Below are 5,461 nucleotides of genomic sequence, written 5' to 3'. Positions count from 1 at the left end.
TAAAAGATAGGTTGGGTTCAAATTTAAAAGCTTAAATATTTAACAGATAGGAGAATTTTATTTAAATTTTATAATATAATAGACTCTTTTCTCAGGGCAGGTTTCCAGGCAATCAGAAACAAACGGCATTTTACTACTAATAACACTTAAACTTAATTAATAGCTATTTTACAAATGCAATAAATTCCAGTTAGAAACAAAACTAACCAATTACACATCTTCCTTTGATGATTGATGATTGTTGATATCTTCTTGTCGATGATGCTATATCCAACGCCTAACAATGGCTTCCAGTCCTTCCCGCTTCTAGCCGACCGATGTCCTTTCACCAGGCCAGCCAAATCAAGAGTGCCCGTTTCCTCTCTTCTATCTTCAATGTTCACTGGTCGATCCAAAAATAATCGATTGTAGTATGATTGCTCTGCTTTATTTGCTATGATTGACGATGTAAATAGTTTATTAATAATTGTTATGTTCTTCTATTTCTTCTTTGATTATTCTTTTTCTATAATTATTGTTTAGAAACAACAAAAGTTGAAAAATTTCAATCTATCTCAACACAAACACTTTAACGAACACTTCGGAAGGACGCGCGCCTCCATCTTCTTTGTTTTGAATAGTGTATTTATTTTAGACAATGAAAACTGGTTAGCTTGCTTTTTGATTTAAAATAACAAATAAACCAATACTGAAACGATGTACATAAAATACAAATATAACTAAAATCATTTGTATATAAATATCAACTATTGATTAAAAAAGAGAGTATTACATTTCTCATCTTCTCCAAGTATCTCATTCTCAAAATATTTTTTTTTTTTTTAAATAAAGTCTGAATCAATTTTACTCCTATCATTTAAAATCAACAATTGGTCAAAAACCACTTCCGAATTACGAGCTGCTTACAAATACACTTACAATGATTACAATTCCAAATAACATCTTAACATATAAAAACAAACTATTAAAAATATAGTTTGATAAAACCGATTAACATTTCACTATAATTTGATACATATTTACTAAACAAACTTTATGTTCTAAACAATAATTAAATTTGTAATACTTATGAATTTACAAAGACATTTGAATAAGAGATAAAATAGTAGCTGTTACTTGCCTTAATTAAAATTCAAAACTTAATTAAAAGACATACAACATTATTAAGAGAGAAAAAATTATATCTTCACAATAATAGATTATTTTATTTATCTTTTATTTTAATAAGAACTTGTTTCGGAAATATTCTGAGAATAATTTTGGCAAATGAAATAATGAATTATTTTAGGAATCTCTTCAAGCACCTTCCTTCAAGATCAAAATTAATACAGGTGGACAACAGACCAAAACTAAACATGGATTAATACAAGGGAAAAAAGAAAAAAAATCATTAATAACAAAGTTGTATTAATCAAGATAGTCATAATAACAAAGAAAAATTTTATACTGATCAAGGCTATACTGACTAGTGGATTAGCAAACAAATTATTATTTGGCATTAATAGAAACTATAAACATTATGAATTTTCAAAAGATTGTTAACTTAAAAAAATGACTTTCAATGTAGTAAATGATATAATCTATGACAGTATGTTCTGCTGTAGTGTAAGGAATGGAATGCGAACCCTTCATCTGGCTACCACCAACCAGGTGCCATACCGCATTAATTTAATATTTAAGGATACTCTTAAGGTCTTTCAAATATCCTATTTTTAATCTTAAAAAATTTATTTTCAAGTAAAATTATTTTTTGGGTCAAATTTAAATTTAAATAATATGGGTCAATCCCTATAAATGTCTTACTAAAACTGAAAATCCTAATGAATTTATTTTTTACTTCCCCTGTAGTGTAAGATTTAATTGGAGTAAGTAATTCTGGCATACACTTATAATCATTATTTTGTGTACAATCTTTAAATTTTATTTTATGAATAGTTCCCTTATTCATTAATGTTTCTCGGATTAGTTCTCTGTAAATTCTAATATTACGATTCCCTTGACTCAAAGGTTCTATAACATATTTATGTTTTGATTTTAAGTCCACTAACAGATTTTTTTGATTTATTTTCTTCCACAGTGCATTCAATCATTTTTTCGGACAATTCAGACATTTGCTGTATTAAAGTAGTTTCCACTAAACAACTTTCTTTTAACTCTATTTTATTTGATTCAATTTTGTTTCGATTTCTCATTTATTTCCAATTCAGAATTTTCTTCAATTTCTAATTCACAATTTCCATTAATTTCTAATTCACAAAATTCATTAATTTCGAATTTACAATTTTCTTTAATTTCAAATTCAAAATGTCTAACTTTTTGTTTATATCACCCTTAACTTTGTTTATATCATCTGTCATATTGGTTAACATCATCATTAATTGTTGAAACATGGCTTTATTATCAAAATTATCATTATTCTCAACCTTTGAATTTGCTCCAACTAATTTATTTTCATGGATACTATTAATATACTATGACCAGTAAGTCATTCCTAGCTCTAATGTGTTGGACAGAATTATCTTCATCATTTTCGTTTAATACTACCACCATATCATTCAATTTTCCAAGAATCACCTCTTTAGGATCTCTACAATCAGTTGTCTGAACATTATCCTCCATCATTAACTACTTAAGTTATAAAAAATGTATACACAACTTATTCAAAAATAACCCTTCTAAAGGCTGTGTTCTGATTGCCATAACCTAATTTGTAAAGAATTAAGCCACACCTGTTGGACAACAATTTATGTAATAATTAAAAAATTATTTAAATGAAATAAAAAGAATTTTAATAGTTTTAACTAATTTCAAATATAAAAGATAGCTTGGGTTCAAATTAAAAGCTTTAATATTTAACAGATTGGAGAATTTTATTTAAATTTTATAATATAATACTCTTTTCTCAGGGCGGGTTTCCAGGCAATCAGAAACAAACGAAATTTTACTACTAATAAGACTTAAACTTAATTAATAGCTATTTTACAAATGATTTGCCTCGGCTTGTCATTGATGATTTCGTCCACTTCATCCATTTCCACCGGTTGAACTATTGTCCTCCGATGACGGGCCTCCTTCCTCTTGCTCCTGACTGTCCCTGGTTTCCTCTTCACCTGGCGTCCACTCTCGCAGGAACTGCCTCACATCCCCGGAAGGCTCACCCCGATCTTCCTCGATGGCATTTACCATAAGCGCTCGAGATAGCCAATCAGCCACTACGTTTTCTTTCCCTGGCTTATACGATATCTCGATCTTGTATTGATTGAGGAGTTCTTTCCAACGGGTAACCCTCGCAGAGGACTCCTTCAATTTCCCTACCCATTGGAGGGGGCAGTGGTCGGTCTATACCCTGAATTTTCTCCCAAATACATAGGGTCCAAAATAATCTACAGCCCACACTATCCCCAGCAATTCCCTCTCCAGCGTGCTATATCTCGTTTCGGCATCCGTAAAGCGTCTGCTTGCATACGCAACAGGGTGCTCCACTGCTTCCCCTTCCTGAGATAACACCGCACCAAGTGCGTACTCGCTAGCGTCTGTCGTAATAGTGAATTGCCGTTCAAAGTTAGGAAAACTCTTATAAACATAGAGAAAAACTCCTTCTGCAGTTGTTCCATATACTTGTGAATATTATTCTCCATGGCAGGGGTCACGATCAATCGACTTCCTTTCTTTAAGAGGTTGTTAATGGGTACCAAATATTTTCCTATTTCTGGCACAAATCTCCGATAATAGTTCAGGGTACCTAGCAACCTCCGAACTCCCTTAACATCCATTGGCACGGCCATCTTTTGGATCGCCTCAACCTTCTGTGGATCAGGCTTGATTCCCTGTCCCGAGATCACGTGTCCTAAAAAGCTAATTTGCGCACGACCTAGCACCGACTTTTCCTGGGACAGTTTCAACCCAAAATGTCGAATCCTCTGAAAAACCTTCTCCAGATGTCTTATATGCTCCTTTTCTGATTTGCTAAACACGAGGAGGTCGTCCATGTAGACCTGACACATGGATTCATCCAACCCGCGTAAAAATTCGTCCATCAGGCGCTGGAATATTATTGGTGCGTTTTTCAAACCGAACGGCATACGGGTGAATTCATAATGACCCCACTCGAACGTGAAGGCCGTTTTGTGTTGATCTCTGGGGTGCATTATTTGGTGATATCCAGCTTTCAGGTCAAGGGTGCTGAATATGGTTGCTCCTCCTAATCTGTCTAGAATGTCCTCTAGTCTCGGGATCGGATATTTTCCGTCCACCGTATTCTAGCTTCCGGTAATCTATCACGACTCAGTATTTCTCAGACGTTTCCCCTGCTAGACTCTTCTTCATCACAGCCCACAAAGGGCTATTGTATGGTGACGTACTATCCACTATTATGCCTTGGGCCTTTAGACTCTCTAATTCTTCCCAAATGTGTTGTCGAAGCGCCTGAGGATATCTTCTTTCTTTCACGTACGTAACCATATCTTGCTTTAATAGGATTTCATGGACTGTCTTCCCCAACCTACTTCCCTGCTTGAAGAATATATCTGTGTATTCCTCCGCTATTAACTCCCTCCAGTTACCCGTCTTGTTAACCGCCCCTACTCACGGTATCCCTCCCCTCGCAAGTCACTGACAAATGAATTTCTTTCCTCCCAACCGAATATCCCATCGGTTTCCCACATTTCTTATTCGCGCCCCCACCTTCGACAATAAATCGCAACCAATTATGATCTGATACTCGCGTGGCATGTTCCCCACTACGTGCATCATTAATTTCCACATTACAGGGTCCACCCAGGGTGATTAGCTTACAAGTCCATCTTTCCCCTTCGTAAGCCTTTTTCAATTGCTCCTTGATCACTGGCCAGGCTGTCTCCTCATCAGCTTGGATATGATTAAGAATGGTTCTCTTAATTCTGCAGATTAACGCTGCCTTCAGCGAAATGGCATCGTTCCTATCCAGCATGTCCTCCGCTACTTTGGCCTTCATTCTTTCTATGATGCGATCGCCTCCTTTGAGAAAGTGGTTTAGTTCGCCGATCTCACCTGAGAACCGTTCAAGATCTGAAATAGCCTTAAATCTTGGGACGTGGCTGTCCTCACTTTTAGCTTAGCTAGCATATTGGCATGCGCTTGAGCTAACGTGGTCTCTGGTAGTGGGGGCATAACAGGAGGTGCAGGTGCTACCGGAGCCGCAGGACCCGCTTGATTAGGCGGCGGGAAATTCAAAACTGGCTCCCTTAACCGTGGTTGCTCGTCATTTACCATGATGGAACTACGTTAGTCGAGAGAAGAAAGAAAAAGAAAAAAAAAATTATCTTCTTTTAAACTATAAGCAATTTCAAAAAAAAATTACCAGCTGATAGAATTCCTGGGTTTCGGCACCACTTATGTGAAGTCGGGTGATGAGAATAAAAAAAAAGGAAAAAGGGACACTGAAAAGACTCACTAGCTTGCTGAAATAACACTGTTTTATTTC

The sequence above is a fragment of the Halyomorpha halys genome, unplaced genomic scaffold, assembly GCF_000696795.3.
Source record: "Halyomorpha halys isolate HHAL.00 unplaced genomic scaffold, Hhal_1.1 Scaffold622.1, whole genome shotgun sequence".
In the NCBI taxonomy this organism is placed as follows: domain Eukaryota; kingdom Metazoa; phylum Arthropoda; class Insecta; order Hemiptera; family Pentatomidae; genus Halyomorpha; species Halyomorpha halys.
This window is presented reverse-complemented; position numbering follows the sequence as displayed.